Source organism: Sceloporus undulatus, chromosome 4, assembly GCF_019175285.1.
Source record: "Sceloporus undulatus isolate JIND9_A2432 ecotype Alabama chromosome 4, SceUnd_v1.1, whole genome shotgun sequence".
NCBI lineage: Eukaryota > Metazoa > Chordata > Lepidosauria > Squamata > Phrynosomatidae > Sceloporus > Sceloporus undulatus.
In genome coordinates, this window is record NC_056525.1 from 226,246,131 (window position 1) to 226,263,838 (window position 17,708).

Consider the following 17,708-nt stretch of genomic DNA (forward strand, 5'->3'; position numbering starts at 1 on the left):
GCACAGCGTCCGTTACGTCAAGATGGCCGCGCCCATCTGTATAGGGCGCCTCCATCTTGACGTACGGAATACGCGTGAGGGGCAAGGCGCATCCGGAAGCACCACCCCTCACGCATGTTCACGGCGTGACGACGGCGCCGCTTAGGCCCGTCTATAACGCGCCTAAGACTGCATCTGCACTGCAGAAATAATGCCATTTGACACCACTTTAACTGCCATATTTCAATGCTATGGAATTTTGGGAATTGTAGTTTGTTGTGACATCAGAGCTCTCTGACAGAGGGCTACAGTTCCCAGAATTCCATCGCATTGAACCATGGCAGTTTAAAAAGTGTCAAACAGCATTATTTCTGCAGTGCAGATGCAGCCTAAGAATGCTAAGATAACACAGAACTAAGCTAGGTTCAGTTTTAGTAAAAGTGAAGAGAATAAGTAGGCTGGAAGAGAAGAAGTGGGAAAATCCCAAAGAGTATCATTTTACATCTCAGAGAAATGAGTGCAAATGGATAAAAGACAGGTAGGTCACTGGAAACTATTTAATCTTAGCACTTTTGATCTTTAGCTCTTTTAAGTGCTGAATGTTGTTGTATTTTCAGTATTCATAACATGTAATCTCCAAATGTGTCCCTAAGTGTCATGGATCCTGGCAATTATTATACACCAATATATGCATATTCCCTTTACTCATTCACCCTTTATCTTACTTGCTTACATGTCAGAGGATCTTGATGAAAGACATAACAGATCTATCTGATTATCAACAGCTAAATCATCATTTACAAATGACTCTTTTTTCCATAGTCTGGGTACCATCACTGAAAAGGCTATTGCTTCCATTACATTTCATGGAGTAGGATCATCTGGTGAAGAAGATTTGAACAAAATCTCTAAGATCTGGGTTGGTAAATGTGGCTGGAGTGGATCTTTATATACCTTTGTCCTAAACTATACAGGATATTACCTGTCCCTAATTTACTGGAAACAGTCTTAAAGATGGCCTTATTGAATTCGCTATATGCTTGGTTGTACATGTAAGAAGCTGCCTCATACTAGATCAGATTATGTGACCATTTGGCTGGCTGAGCCTTTTTGCAAAGCATGTACTCTTCCCAGTTTGGAAAAGTTACTTTTTTAGGCCATAATTTGTTGGAGTTGAAATTTTTCCAAGCTCTAGACCAACCTTTGAATTATATTCCCCATTGCCACTAACCTCATGTGACAATTTTTTATGTTTCTGCCTGATATTACACACTCCCTCAGAGTGTGGTGGAGTCTCCTTCTTTGGAGGTTTTTGAACAGAGGCTGGATGGCCATTTGTCAAGAGTGCTTTGATTGTGAGTTCCTGCATGGCAAGAGATTGGACTGGATGGCCTTTGTGGTCTCTTCTAGCTCTGTGAGTCTATGATTCTATATTGTGTATATGTCTGTACAGTGAATACTATTATAAAGAACATGTTGACAGAATGATTTCCAGTTGGTTTTCTCTTTTTCAAAAACAAAACAAAACAAGTCATATTATGAACCTAGAATATTGCAATACAAAGCTTGGCCCTAATCCTTTTCCACAGCTTCATAATTTTTACATAAACTCCCTGGATTAGGTTACTGACCTGGCAATGTCTCAGTGCGATGAAAACCTTAAACCCCACAATTTACCTGAGCTTTATTTTATACTGTTTGCCCTTGGTGTCATGGCAGCTGGCAAATATACAAATATTCAGAAGAAAAACACTTGCTTGCAACAGCCAAGCATGGTTTTCCTTCTCCTTCTTTGCCAATATTGGGAAGCTGGAGGAGGGAGGACATAGTACAATATGTTTCTATGTGAATCATGTATAGTGACATAGATGTGCCCTTGTACAGAGAGAGCTCAAAAGCAGCTTTAAGTGTACCAAGATGAAAATCATAGTCCTGTTTCTTAAGACATTTTAAGACTGCAAAGCTTTATATTATTAACTATCTGTGTTTAAGTGAGTCTGTAGTCTTAGGGCCTCTCAGATCCCTTAGGCAGGGCCAGCCCTACCATTTGGGAAAATGAAGAAATTGCTCCAGGTGCCAGATACTGGAAGACAGCAAGATTAACTCTTTTTTTTTCCTGGGCCTCTATACCATTCCCTTCTGCTAGAAGATAGTGTTGTGTGTGCTACATGGCCTGTTTAGTGCCCTTTAAATGAGTATGTGTGTGTATATGCTACATAGTTATAGAAGAGGGATGCAGTTTAACAATCATGGCTCCATCCTATACAATCTTGAAATTTGTAGTGAAAAACTTAGACGTCTGTGCAATAATAATAATAATAATAATAATAATAAGGATTTATTTATAGCCAGTCCAACCATGTAGAATCAGGGCAGGTTACAATAATAAAGAAATACAATATAACAGAACAGTTTAGGTAGTCTACTTTCCTAAAATATCACACAAGAGATTTTTCTGAACTATAATCCAGGATTCTGTAGAATGGAGCCCTGGTAGTTTAAAGTGGTATAAAATTGATCTAACTGTGAAGAATACAGACAATTCTGATTTGCTGCTCTGGTGCAGTGGAACACACTCTCCAATCCTTAGTTTTGTAGCCAAAGTTCCTCTGCTAGTCCAGCCAGCTTCTGTATGGGGATTTAGGATAGGTTCTATCTTGCCCTTTGACTCTGACAACAAAATGTTGTAGGCCAGCCCTGTTGCTGAGTCTAATCAGATTCAAAAGGAACATGTGGATGGAAAAGACTAGATTCTCCACCCTTTCCCCTGTAATCTATGTTCTGTGGGTGCCTTGGCTCTTTTTTGGTATTGCAATGAACTGGTGAGAAAAGGAACTCTAGCAATGGACTCTTGTATGGTTAAGAGAAGAAAGTTTTCATCCCCTTCACACAGTTGCCACGACCTTCTGATTTAATCTCAGATGGAACAGAAAGGGGAAGAAGAAACATAGTTGCTCTTGTGATAACTATATGACCATCTGGAAATTATCTGTGTGCCTCTTTAGATTATTTAACTATGGGATTAAGTTAACACAAATGAGTGAGGATAGGCTTCCCAAGATCTGTTTAAATGAACAAGTGCTGAAATCCCTTATAAATTCTTGGTTCATGAATTTTTCCAAAATGCTCTCAGATCTAGCCCTGAGCACAGAGCCGCCAATAAGTCTAATTCCAATACAAAGAGTTTCAGATATCAGAGCCAATCAGATCTATCTGCCCTAGCCTCAACAAGATCCTTGATTTGGCTAGCAAGGGCCAAAACACATTTTCAGTGAGAAAAATACCTGCATTTCCCTATGCAAAATGATTTACAACACACAAACTTTACTAATCTCCGATTTGAGTAAACTGATATGAGGATGCTACAAGGACTTTATCAGGGCATCTTTGTTCATGACAGGCTTTGTATATGTGGGGCTTCCAAAGTTGAAGATCTAGCACATTATGTATTACATTGTCAGCTTTATGCTAGTATCAGGAAGCATTATTTAGCTCCATTCTTGGGAAGCTGCAGTGAAAGGGATGATGAGAGTAAACTGACCTTCTTGTTGCAAGGCGTCACCCCTTTGTGACTTGAAGGGTTGCCATTTTTGCTGTCAAAGAAGCTACCCTAAGGAAGCAAAAAATAGAAAAAGGATTAGCCTATTTTTTTTTCTCACACAGAGGAATTGAATGACCTTTTTATGATTATTTGTTTTAATTGTATATAACTTCTGGTATTCCATTATTTCAGCTGTTTGCTTGCTTTTGCCATTTTGAAATGGTCTGGATACTTATTCAGTAAAAATACTTTGACTTTGATTCTGGAGATTATCACATGAGACTTTAAAACTGCTATTAAAGGTAGAGAATAGCACCTTTAGCAATACTTTACACATAATGTCATGTTCCATCTCATTGCTGCCTTGCTATTAGGGATTATTACAATGTGCACAATAGCTAACAGTAATGGTAATTTATTAGTAAGGAGTAACTCAGCAAGTTACCTTTCTGCACAGTAGTAGCAGGAACAAATAATGGGCTGCTGAATAATCAGAACAACCAATAAATTAACTAATTCCTTTTTAAAAGATAACATTCTAAGCTTGGGCTGCTATTACCCCAAATCATGCAGTAGCTATAGTTAGAGTGAAAGCAATGTTGGTCATTTCTTTAAAATGGCTACTCCTAATAGAACATTCAGAATGGAATCCAGAACATTTTGACAGACTTGCCATCAGACCAAGAATGTGATTATTCTGCCAGCCTGATGGGAATCCAGTGGCTAAGAGCTTGACATATACATCTCACAGCTGTTCCGGAGCTAGGAAACCAGTATATGATACATCTGGCAATGCTGATACTGTAAGCTGAAACAATGGAAGAATCTGATTTCTCTTTGGGGACTGCTGGAAGAGATTTGCAAGAGGATCCTGGGAGACCACCAGGGCCTAAAGGCCTTCCCAGGCAGACCCTTTACCACAGTTGGAGACAAGGGAGGATATCACACAGGACAGGAGGCTCTCAATTTTGAAAGAGAAGATAGCGAGGTCAATTCGAAAATTCACGCAATTACACGATTACTTATCACAACTTAAATTCGCTGTAATGTCCTCCCTGAACGCGACCCAGATTCTGTGCGAAGTAAGCCATCACATAGGTGGGTTCTTAATTGCGAATTGGCACCCTTGCGCATGCTCAGTGAGACCCCAGATGACTGGAGCATAGCCTATTTAGGTGAGTGAGAGAGAGGAACCAAAGAACCCCACAATTTAACAAGCTGTGGGGGGGGGGAGAATGGTTGAAGAACATGCACTATACACATTAAACATGAGCATATATTCACTCTTGTCATGTTTAAGCATGAATATAATGTTATCCAAAGCTATCAGTCCATCCTCTTAATTAGCAGGCAGCAGCCCCCCCCCCCCCAGCAATGCTGAAGGACAAGCAGAAGCAAAATTGAAGTGGGATTGCAGCGTGACTTCATGGGAAACCCCTCCTTCCAGATGGGCGGGGGGACCAGGACTAAAGGAGACATCTGCATCACACCAAAAAACAGTGCACTGAGTGCAAAGTTGCCTAGGAACAGGGTTTGTGACTTTGCTAGTTCACCGAATTTACTTAAGTGTGGATTGGTGCGTGATGGCATTTGGAGTGCATTTGGACTGCCAGTGATCGCGTGTAGTAACCTTTCACACAATAACATGAATGCACATGATTGCGTTCAGGATGACACTGGATTATACTTACAATTTCAGTCGTGTGATATCCTCCAAACTCTATCAATGGTGCTATCTGTTTGAGAAACATAGATATAACAGTCACTCAAAGGCAAAAGTTTAGTTGCACAAAGCTGACTAAGGAGCAGGAGGAAACACAGAAAAGCAACGAAAAAAGTCATGTATAACCAGTGTTTCAGTGATGCAGATAGAAATAGGTCTCGAAAGATATATATGGTGATACATATCACAGTTGATCAGATTTCAGTGACTTAGTGTCTATAACATTACAATCCCGTTAGCCTTCCATTCACACATAATACCTGCCAATTTAATATTTGAAACACTTCTCATGGAAGCAAAGAAAGAAAGAAAAAATACATAGGAAAGCAACCACTCCTTCTCTCTCTTGCTCTCTTTTGTACACATTGTCCTGTTCTTTCACCTCTGTTAATGGCAGCTGGAAAGCAGCAGAGCAGAAAGACAAAAACGTATTCAAGGCTCCTTCCAGCACAATCAGTGCGTGTGTTCTGGAACAAGTCCCATGCAGGAAATTATGTGAACAACTGTTGCATTGGGATAGAACATTCACATACATGAGGAGAAGTGGCAGGAAGCACAGTCTTTTCATATTGCTTTTAGTACAGCAGAAATATCCAATGTGCCAATGTAAATGTGGATATAAAAACATGTAGAGGTCATAAACAGTTTTCCCTGGTAAGATCAAATGGTATTGCTATAGTCCTAGACAGTGGTACTCAAACTTTTTACTCTTGGGACCCCCCCCCCCTTTTACATCTACATGCAGACACCACCCTCCCCACTTGAATCGCATATGAATGTTTGCTTTGTATGTGTATTTTCATTCACAAATTCACATACATTCATATTTTAACATTGTTCAATTTAAAACAGTTTTATTTAAGTACATTCAATATTTAGCACATGTGTCAATTTTGCCCTTTAAAGAGTTTGGGAAGAGGAGGAGGAGGAGGAGGAGGAGGAGGAGGAGGAGGAATGAGAGCCTTCAAGTCTCACATCCTCCCTGAGCATGTTTCATGCTCTCCTGGGGGTCCTGATACATCGTTTGAGAATCACTGTTCTAGACCATTCTTCTGATCACCAAATGATTAATCTGTCCAGAAAGATAGGGGGTGGACATAGAAAGGACATAATATATTCTTAGGTTGGTGATGGACATCCCTCATCAGAAGCAAACTGTGATTTCATTTTTTTTCCCCTTAAAAAGTAAGATACTCAGAGTAGTCTGAAGGAATTTGGGAGATAAATGTATGTAATTTTGTATGTAATTTTTAGATTGGAATCCCGCCTCAATCCATCTGGGAGAGGTGGGAAAATATAAATATATTATTATTATTATTATTATTATTACTGTATTATTATTATTATTAAATGAAGGACGTCCATAGGCTGCACCTTCCCCATTCCTGAGGCCCTTTCAAGCTACACAAATGCAGTGGGGTGATTCCACTTAAACTGTCATGGTAAAATCCCTTTAAATCCTTGGGTTTGCAGTTTGGTGGGGTGTAGAGATAATGAGGAAATTCAAATAAAGATTTCCCATACTTTGAAATATTATTTCTGTAAGACAAAATGGGAATGAATGTAGTTGTAAAGTAGCATAGGTATTGTAATGTTTTTAAGAACTGTGTTTGTGGATTTGGGGGGGGGGGTATTGTTGTGGCAAGAGAGGTTCTCCCCCCCCCCCCGTGCCACAGGACAGTACTTTATAGCATACAAATCCTTTATAAACAAGTAACATAGAGCTAGCTTCACTTGCTAGAATACTCCACAATGGCCCTGGCATATTCTGGCCCCCAATTCCCCCCCAATTTCTTTCAACCATATGCTCTCTTTGGCTGCAGGTTTTTGACTCTTGCAGTGAACAATGAGCTGCTTCCCTCTCACATGGTGCCTCTGCTGAGGTCAGAATAAGATGCCCATCCATGTTATCAATGCTGGGTGCCTTGTTCTGTCCTCAGAGCGATTTGCACCTGAAGTGGCACTACCAGCATGCTGGCAGGGACTGCAAGTGAAGGCACCTATAGTTGTTGCTTCAAAGAGAGATGAAAACCCACAGCAAAAGGTGAGTTAAGTGGGATGTGAATAATAATAATAATAATAATAATAATAAATACTTCACTTCATCTCTAGGAATCCAAGCGGATTACAACAGTAAAGCAAAATTCAGTTAAAAAGAGAATACATTAAAAATTCCAAGATCCCCACCCCTCCCCCAGTCATAAAAACATAATTAAATGCTAAAAGGAGATTAAACCAAGAAAAGAAGGTAAAAAACATTAATATACAATAATGATTAAAATGAAATAACAGTTTCAAGCAGGGTCTGGGTAGAATAAAGATAAAGATAGGGGATAATGGGAGAAAAAGTGAAGACTGACTGCACCCAATTTGGGGTTGGCCCTGTGTCATGTACATGGGATGCAGGGAACCCAGGGGTAATTTGGGGGAATTTGTCCATGTAGATAAGGCCAAATGTAAAAAAAAATGTTTTGACAAATTCGAAAACAGTAAATTCCTTTTTAAAAGTTGTGTCTATGATGGTACCCAATTACCTAGGGGTCTTATTCTTGGGGGAATAAGCCCCAAATGGGGTGTGAATGTCATGAAGACAGTCCACGCCCGATTCAGAGTTTGGTCCTGTGTGATGTACACATAACAAAGTGAGCCCAGGGAAAATTCAAGGGAATTTGTCCATGTAGATAAGCCCTAAATGTTAAAAAAAATCCTTTTGAGAAATGGGAAAATGGTGAAATCCTTTTTAAAAGTTGTGTCTGTGAGCATAACTAATTACTTGGGGGACTTAAAATTACAACAGCTACTAATTACTTTTAAAAATTAATTTTCTAAGCTGTTGCCTGTCAGAACCGAGCCCTAGCACAACTTCTTGGGGAGAGAATGATAGAACTGGTGCAACAATATAAGAGACACCAATCCAAGCATTCATTGATCTAATGTTCCTGGAAGGAAAACCTAGTACAGACAAAATTCACAGGCATTTTCTGTAGAAAAGATTAACGTCATTCCTATGTTCACTTTGTTTGAACAACGTTTATTACTTTGTAAGTACTTTTTAAGAGTCATTAGCTAATAAACTTCTGAAAGGAAGCCAGTAGGAAAAGAAAACAGAAGCCTTTTTAAAAACCATATACTTTAACAATTTGTGCGCACTGCGTAAGATTATTTACTGGTTGCTACTAATAAAATAAAGAAGAAAAAATATGTTTTTTAAAAAAATAAAAAAGTTCCATTAATTTTGTTTATACACTATAACTTGTAATTTAGAAACAGAGCAGATGAAAAATTGGTAGTTTTTTTAACCACTTATTTTTGTTATACTTAATTCTTAATTTACTTATTACGCTGAGGGACAAAAATATATATGAAGATTTGTATTTTATACTTTTCTGCTTCAAATAATATTTTACTTTAAATATAAAATATATTACACCATGTTCACAAGAGCTTTAAAATATCCAGGGCTTAATACTGCTGGAAAGTGGTGAAGTTTAACTTGGAGAAGCCACAGTCAGTTGAAGGATGGGTGGTCTGGGGCTTTTTGAACGCCCAGATATTATATGGTTTCCAGAAAGACTGTGGTTTAATTGTGGCTATTTTGTTTTCATTTGGAACACTAAGCCATTATTATACCTATGTATTTTACTGGAGAGATAATTGCAACTCTATTGGCCTAAGCATGATATAATTATAACCAATACCATACAGAGCTCCATTGTAATTGAAAAGATTCTTTAATTTGTGCTTATCCTGTGCATCTCTGCAAATGCGACACTTTACACCTCTGAAAACACAAAAACTCCCAACACACCTATTTAATTGATAGATTGATTTAAGAGATTTATATCCTACCTTTCTCCCAAAATGGGATTCATATTTGATATTAATAAGGAGGCTGTGTCATTAGTCGTTATGCTTCAGTTACTGTCAATGTGCCGCTAAGCATGTTAATTGCAAAACAAATTGCCATTGGTCCTTTTAGTTTTCCATTAGAAATAAAGAATAAGAGTCTCTCCCATCCCCTGCCCACCTAACCTAACCAAGTTATATGAACCTGTAAGTTGCTCCTTTGTAAACTTTTGATGAAGAGGACTAGTAGCTACAAAAACGTGCCCAATTATAGATTTGGTGCTTCAAAACTCTGTTCTCCCCCACCCCATAACTGATGAACTAACAAGCAACCATCTGGAAATTATAAGTAATTGTTGTGAACATTTAAACATTGTTGATCTGCTGTTGATCTCATTTTTCATCACCATAAATCAAAATCAAATTTGAAATTGCATTTTATTATTATAAAAATATATTAATTCAAAGAGTAGTTGCAGAAGTAAAAGTCTTGGTAATGGAGTAGTAGTGTAGTAGCAGACAGAAATAGTGAATTTTTCTCGAAATACCAAAGGTTTTTGATGTTTTGAGATCCATTTCAATGGCAAGTGCTATAGAGGAGTGAAAAATGTGTGAGCAATGGCTCCTTCCTGTGGAGCCACACACTCTTGTAGAATATATTTGTTATGAGCAGATGACATCTCTGAGGATAAAACAGTTCATTAACTACCTGGGGAAGAACTGTCCTACTCCATTATCAAGCCTTTTACTTCTTCAACTTTTGATGTTTTGAAGAAGATTCATTGACTTCTGTCAATCCCTACTCCTACCCTACTATTCCATTATCAAGTCTTTGTGACAAAGAGTTTTCATATCTTGGCTCAGTTATTACTCAGAATGGAGACTGCCATCAACAAAACAGAAAAGGACCAGGACTTAGAAGGGCAGCTATGAAGTTAACTAGGCAAGATCCTCATGTAAAGATATTTTACTGAATACCAAAGTCAGGATTGTCAAGCCATCATATTTTTCAGTCTTTATGCATGGTTGTGAAGAAAGCTGTCAGAAAGAGAATGAACTATTTTGAAATATGGTTCTGGAAGAGAGTACTGTGGATTGCCAAAAAGTCAAATATAGTACATGAGCCCAAAAGGAAATCAAGACTGAATTCTCCCTAAAAGCCAAGATAACTACACTGCAACTGCCTTACTTTGGACATATCATGAGATGACATGAGATACCATGATCCATTAGGAAAAACAATACTTGGTAAGGTAGAAGGCAGTAGGGAAAGAAGAAAAACACATTACAGGTGGACTTTAGGTTTACAATACTTGAACAGGGCTATTGGTGACAGGCTAACTCGGTGGATGCTCCTTCATATGATTGTCATAAACAGACATTGATTTGATGGCAATTGACAGCAACATCAATGTCGATGCCCACAATGTGGTGATAACATTTCACTGTGGGTTTGACTATATGATGCTTGTGTGAGTTGTCCACTAACAATAGAATATCTCCTTCATTTCAGAAGATAGAGAATGTCTTGAAATTTTGAGAATTCTTTGATAATTATTTGAGAAAATCAATCAGGGTTGTTTCAAAATAGGGTTGCATTACATTCCCTGAGACAGATTAGAAACAATGTACAACTACATTGGAGATGGGACTCTTTTTTTAACAACTTCTATTCTGCTTCTAATTTGCAGCTAAAATAAAATTCTATTCTGCTTGCAATTAAACATGCCAACAGAAATCAAAATCTGAGCTTTGGTAACACCAGGATCCAATCCAGAAACAGTGAACTGAGCCAAACATTGCCTGCATTTATCAGTTGAACTTTTCAATATCCCAGTGAATGCAAGTTTTATTATGAGCTCATTTTTACAGAGTTTGCCCTAAAAGAGTAAAATAGCCTAACCTCAACTATCAATCAGTCTCTAAACAGAAGGGGATGCACTTAAGAAGACACATAGATTGATTTTATAATAATTCTTTCACTCATGTTTTCAGAAACCTACATCTTTCTTTGCACAAAAGAGTCTAAAATGGCAAATACCTGGGATTGTGGGGTTGGGTGGAGTGTGGGAGAAGAACCTTGTGACATTTCTCACTGGAATTTGTACAACTCCTTGCATATTTTGAATTTAGAAAGTACTATGGGGTATATAAAACATGACTTTATTCATTATTTTTATTTCACAGCACAAATATATTGCAATTTTTCTGAAACTGGTGATTTAATAAAATTGATTATCTGTATTCTTCTGTTTTTCTGTCACTGGGTATGTCTTGGAGCATGCTGCCCCAGAGCGGTTGAAGAAATAAGTCTTAAAACGATTACATAGCCTTATTAATGAGGAAGAATACACCAGCTAGGAAAGCAGCAATTTGGTTTTGCCTGAGCCCATTGGGAAAGGAAAGATTCCACCTTCTCTTCTCTCTAGCTGCTGAGATAATTGAGTATAAACTAGTTTTACACTTTAAAGTCAATTTGCAGCAACTGAAGTAAGCTGAGGACAAAAGGAGGAGGAGCAGAAAGAAACCGGGCATAGTAAAAGCAGCTTTGAAAGTGGGATGACAAGAGGGTTAATGAAGATTGTTCCTGCCAAATGTTGTTATTGAAAATCATCTTTGTAAGGAAGACTCATCCCAAGATAATGGTACTATACTGTCATGAACTCAGTCAAAAGGTGTGGCCTACTTTTTTCTTCTTCAGATGTGCATAATGTTAATACACATCTGCTCCTGGTCAACAACCCTTCTTCCATGAGCGATGCCAAGTTATCAAATGCAATGCACACTTGGAAAACCAGACTACCAGGGAGTGGACGTTATGGTTTAAAGCACAGAGATTTTACATACAACTGTATTTATTCTTGGAAATTGTCCATATTTGTGGGCAGGTCCCATAGTTCACTCCAAAGAGTGATTCATTAATAGGAGCCTTCAGGAAGATATGACAAAAGGTAGCACCCCTGGAGCTTCCTTAAAACACAAGAGCAATGCAAGAGATTTCTTTTTTGGTACTATCTTAATATTTTATCACACCAATGATAATCTAGCTGTCTGTCCTTGATAGACAAATATATATATTGAAATAAGGATTCACACTTTACACTTTTACACTTTAAACCAGTGTGAAAGTGACTGTTAAATAAATGACCTAAGCTCAATTGCTAATCCCAACTAGGGTTTAGTCTGCAATGCAGAAATACTGCAGTTTGACGACACTTTAACCGCGATGGCTCGATGCTATGTAATGCTGGGATTTTTTGTCTTTGTGAGATATTTAGTCTTTTCTGTCAGATAGCTCTAGTGCAGTGATGGCGAACCTATGGCACGCGTGCCAGAGGTGGCACTCAGAGCCCTCTCTGTGGGCACACATGCCGTCATCCCAGCACAGAGTTTGTTACTAGAAAGCCAGAGGGACATGGCACTTTGCAATAAATAAGTGGGGTCTGGGTTGCAGTTTGGGCACTCGGCCTCGTAAAGGTTCACCATCACTGCTCTAGTGCAAGATTGTGTGTTTCTGCAAGGCAGGGAACTGGAATGGATGGTCCCTGTGGTCTCTTCCTCCAACTCTGTGATTCTACAACTACAAATCCCAGGATGGAGCCAAGGCAGTTAAAGTGGTGTCAAACTGCATTCATTCTGCAGTGCAGATTATTCCTAGAATAATCAGATCAGCTGCTGAAAGGTAAGTCAATGCTTACCTACCTCACTTCCCCTATTTTTTATTAATTTATTTATTTGAATGGGTTTATTCTAGTTGATACTAGTAATTGTATTCAGGCCTATGTGTTAGATCTGTTTGTTGGATTTTCCTTCTGACTAATGCTAGATGACATGCACCAGCTGAATCTTTTTTTCGTCAAGTGTTTTTGTTTTGCACAAATAAAATAAAACACCCTTTACTTCTCTCTAGTTCAAATTTCCATCTGTGGTTTTATTTCAGATGCCAAAAGATGAAGAGCCCTATTGGAAAGCAAAGGTTTCTGATGTTAATAGCTTACTTAAGCCTATGAGACTAGCACACGCTTTCCTTTAGAAAAGAGGATTTTTTTTTAGTAAAAAGTATACGCACTTGATTATTTTATGCTGTTTGGTTATTTTATAGTTTATGAAGTCATGCAGGTTATTTTATGCAGTATATAGCCCTGCCATCAGCAAGCAGCCACTTATTTAAAGCCTTCAAGGGGCAGAAACAAAAACTGGCAATCCATTATTCTTAGTCAGTGGTCAAGCTGAGAGACAGCTGAGGATCTGATTCTGTTCAAGCAAATCAACATACAGACTGATGAACTGGTTTCTCATCTGTAGAAACCACAGTGCTATAAATTCAATCCTGAGAGTCTCCAAGGTCGACTTAGCCTTCCATCCTTTTGTAAGTTGGTAAAATGAGTACTGTATTCGGCTTGCTGGGGGCTTAGAGACTGCTTAGTTCAGTATGAAGCTGTATAGGAACGAAAATTCTATTGCTATCTACACTCCATTCTTATAGCACTTTAATACAGGTTCAGTTTCCATGCTCTATCCTATGGAATTCTGGGATCTGAAGCAATGCTTTCCAACTGTCCCAATTTGGCAAGGACAGTCCTGATTAATTCTCTGTCATCCCACTTTTTCCGTCTTGCTTGGTTGCAAAATATCAAAGAAGCAGGTTCACTGAAGGGAACACACTCGGAATCTTTTCCATAATTGTTCCCTACTCTCTCCCACCTACCTTCATCCACATGACAGAAATAATCTGGTTTGACCCCACTTTAATTGCCATGACTCAATGCTATGGAATTCTGGAAATTGTAGCTTGTTGTGGCACCAGACTATCATGGCTCAATGCTTTGCTCTAGTGCCACAACAAACTACAAATCCCAGAATTCCATACCATTGAGCCATGGCAGTTAAAGCATGATCAAACTGGATTATTTCTTTCATGTGGATGAGCTCTTAGCGAGACTGCCTAATGAAAGGAGTCAGACTATTTTAGCAAATGGGCAGACAGAGGCCCTCAACAGACCAGCAAGAAATGCTGGTGTGAGAGTAGAGTGGGGGATGGTGACAGCATGCCGCCCACTCCCACACTGGTGTCATGCAGCGTGTAAATGCGCTGCTTGCAGCTTCTTTTTGCGCCACGGATTTGCTGGGTTGAGGGTGTAGCGTGAGGTTGCCCAGCACTTCCAGGGGCAGCACAGAGCCACCTCTTAGGGGTGGTCTGTCCTTCCCCTTATATAGAGACTGGCAGGTTACTGGCCATGTGGGACAGCAGAAAACAAAACGGAGTGGAACTGTACACCCACTTCAAGATTTTCCCAGTTGCAACTAGCTTTTCTCTGCTTAGTCTTGTTCTCTGAAGTGAGGAATGTGGGTAAACCTGGACAAGGAGGGAGCAATTGGTTGGCTGAGTGTGGAGGAAGTTCATTTTCTTTTCCTGCCTGAAATTTCTCATTTAGCCTAGTGCTGGGGTAGGAACTGTTACCCTCCAGATTTGGTAGATCACAATTCCCAACAAGGGAGTTCTGGTACCAAACCCCAGTAGATACCAAGGGCTCATTGTAGTTATTTTCAATTCTAGTGAGCCCTTCCCAATAGGCTCAGGCAAAAGCAAACTGCTGCAGCCTCACTTAGATTGTCTGTTTTTCCTCATTAATAACTTCTCCATATTAACCATAGTCTGATGTTCCATGACAACATGTATCCTGGTTTTCATCTGTTAAGGCAAATTTCAAAGATAAAGGTGTATTAGTCTGAAAAATCACTATGGAAAGAGAGCTTGCAGCACCTTTGAGACTAATTGAATGACAGAAGAAGGTAGCATTAACTTTCATAGATCTGATCTGACTTCCTCAAATGCATCTAAGGAAGTAGACTCAAGTCTATAAAAGCTCATGCCACCAGCTTCTTTCTTTCATTTAGTCTACAAGATCTCTTTCCATACATTCATCTGTGAAATTTTAGAAAGTATATGAAGGAGGGTCATGGAATTCTTTAGTCCACTTCTCAGAACTACAGCATTAGAACTTGATAGCAGAGAATTCCAATTACTTCATGAAACTAAAGATTCTAGGATTCCATAGGATGAAATCATTGCAACTGAAGTGTTGAAAAGTGCTGTGATTGCACTGTGTGAATACAGCCCTGGCTGAAATCAGATTAGGGAAGTGGGGGCCCTAAGTTTGTTTCACCAGCTTCCTTTATGAAAAGTTATTTAGACCAAGGAGGGGGCAACCAGGCTTTTTAAAGGGGGTGATATGATGACATCATTTTACAGTATAGACTAGCATTTATAGGGCTTTTGGACCTTTGGGAACAGCTGATTAAAATGAAAGAAAGTAAGCAATATTCCAGTTATATGACTAGCTTACTTTTCAGCCTGCTTGCTAACTACCACACACTAAAATATCACTGCCTTCCTTGCTGATGTCCTTCAGTTTGACAGAAAGTTTTGCACAAGTAATGAATTTAAGTTTTGGCTCCAAATATATGGATCCTGACACATTAAACTCATTGTCCGAATGTAGAGCTAGCAGGTGTTCCTTAGTATATGTTTGGAATGCATGCCCTTGAATTTTACGGGGGACAGTTGCCAAGTATTTAAATAGAATCAAGCTTGCTGGCATGTCTGTTTCAGGTATGTGCTATTACAAAACCTTCTCCCGGTCCAGTTTTCTTTTTTCCACTGCAGAAGATGGAATTCATTTTCCACCACTTGCTGTTTGGGTTAAATGGTCAACAGCCAGAATCTAGACTGCAGATTGACCTTGAATACGAATTGGGCTTTATTCCTATAGCAAAGACGGGCCTTAAACATTTACCCATATTCACTGATGTAGTACATTTTTTGCATCCATGAGGTCCAACCCTAGTCTTTGACATCTCTTGGATTTTGCTGGGAATTGTGGAAAACAGCTGCTAATTAAGAGATATGTTTTTAAACAGGATGATTCTAACATAAAGTGCCTCCATTCTTCTTATTATTTAAATTAAATAGATACATTATTTTGTTTCATTTCTTTCTGTCTGACTGACCTTTCATTTGGTATGGGACCCAAGATCTTTATAGCTGTTCTATTTTATTTTGGCCAAATAACAGCAGTATGGCTCACACAAGGGCATCAAAATCCAAAATCCAAAATGCAAACAATATGATAAAACAGAATTCATACATTTAAAGCAGTAATACAAATTTATACTTGAACTCCTCACTGTCAAACAGAAACACTTGCCTAAAACCTTAGGCAAGTAACATGCTCTCAGACTCAGGGGAAGGCAATGGCAAACCTCCTCTGAACAAATCTTGCCAAGATAACCCCATGATAGGGTTGCCTTAGGGCTGTCATAAGTCGGGAGTGTCTTGAAGGCACACAACACAAAAGCAAAGTGCAAAACACATTTCCTTGAAATGCCCTCTATTTCCCCAAAATAGATGGTTGGGGTAAGTAAAATAGTTCACCCTTGATGTATAGTAACAATATTCCTTTTCCCAGCAGAACAGCCTTAGTCTCCACTCTATATGTGGGTGCTTCATATGAGACCTACAGAACAATCTGAAGGATGAACACAAGGTTCAGTCTGACTAAGTGGGCATAGGGTTGAAGTCTTGTCCTGTTATCCTCACAAAACCCTTGTGCAACTGGGAATCCCGTTTAATTTCAATGAGATTTGCAAGGGCTGTGCTTTGTGAATCAAATGTGTGAAAAAGCCAGGACTAATGGAGACTGCAGAATGCCTCCCCCTCCCACAACTTTAAGAGCACGATTGCACTAGCATATCTTTAAAAAATGCCTTTGTTGGTATTATCCTGAGCAGTTAATCATACTTAACCACCACCCCCTGAAAAAGCCAGCTTGGGCAGACTCCATCAGCCACCACATTAAATATCACATTAAAATCAGTGAGTCAGCCTTACTTACCTTACTTGTTTGAGCATCTTTCTTCTTTTCTCTTCTCCATGCCAGATATGGTTCACTGGGAAAAAAAGCTGGATGGTGCAAAAACTAATGGCACTACTCTTCCACCCGCTGCGTTCTACTCTATCTTGGCAGTTATCAGCTGCAAAAACTTTTGAGAGCCATAAATTTCGTGGACTCAGTCTGGTTCTCTGGGAAAAGAGCTTTCATATGGAAGGGATTAATTAATGAAGTCACAATCTGGTTTCTTTTTCTATCAAGGAAGAGCACTGTGCCAGTAGAAGCGCTCATGCCAAATAACAGCCTTTTATGCAAGAGCTCCAGCTTTCAAGCTGGTGTACGGTGGGCTGGTATACAACCAAAGTGCTGTCTATTGTTGAGGTATGACTGAATTGCCAGATATCCTTTACATAAACTGTAAGTCTTAGAAGAACCTGCCAATTTTAAGGAAACATTTTATGTTTTAGGATACCATATCAGAACAGAAAGGAATTAGATCATGGCATTCCAGCTCTATCAAAGAAGACATGACCCAAGAGTGCCATAATTCAGAATTTTGAGGTGGTACGCCCAAACCTTGCCCACTTTTTTGCTGCAGGAAACAGCTGTGTAGCAAGCAGGTTTTTCTAATAGCAATGGATTCCACTGAATCTGCCTCCCTTATGGGCAGTTTATAACTCTTAGTTGAGGGTTCATTCACACACATTTTCAAAGACTCTACAGGTAT

The 17,708-nt window shown here is 39.1% G+C and overlaps 1 long non-coding RNA gene across 2 annotated transcripts in view; it reads right to left on the reverse strand.

Annotated features, from left to right (window-relative positions):
- Window positions 1-17,315, reverse strand: part of LOC121929458 — a 29,573-nt gene extending 12,258 nt beyond the window's left edge. For both annotated transcript variants that reach the window (XR_006103673.1, XR_006103672.1), the window contains exons 1-3: window positions 16,985-17,315; window positions 5,212-5,256; window positions 3,521-3,589 (exon numbers count right to left, since the gene is read on the reverse strand). This is a non-coding gene — a long non-coding RNA (uncharacterized LOC121929458). The remainder of the gene's footprint in view (window positions 1-3,520; window positions 3,590-5,211; window positions 5,257-16,984) is intronic.
- Window positions 17,316-17,708: the final 393 nt, after the last annotated feature.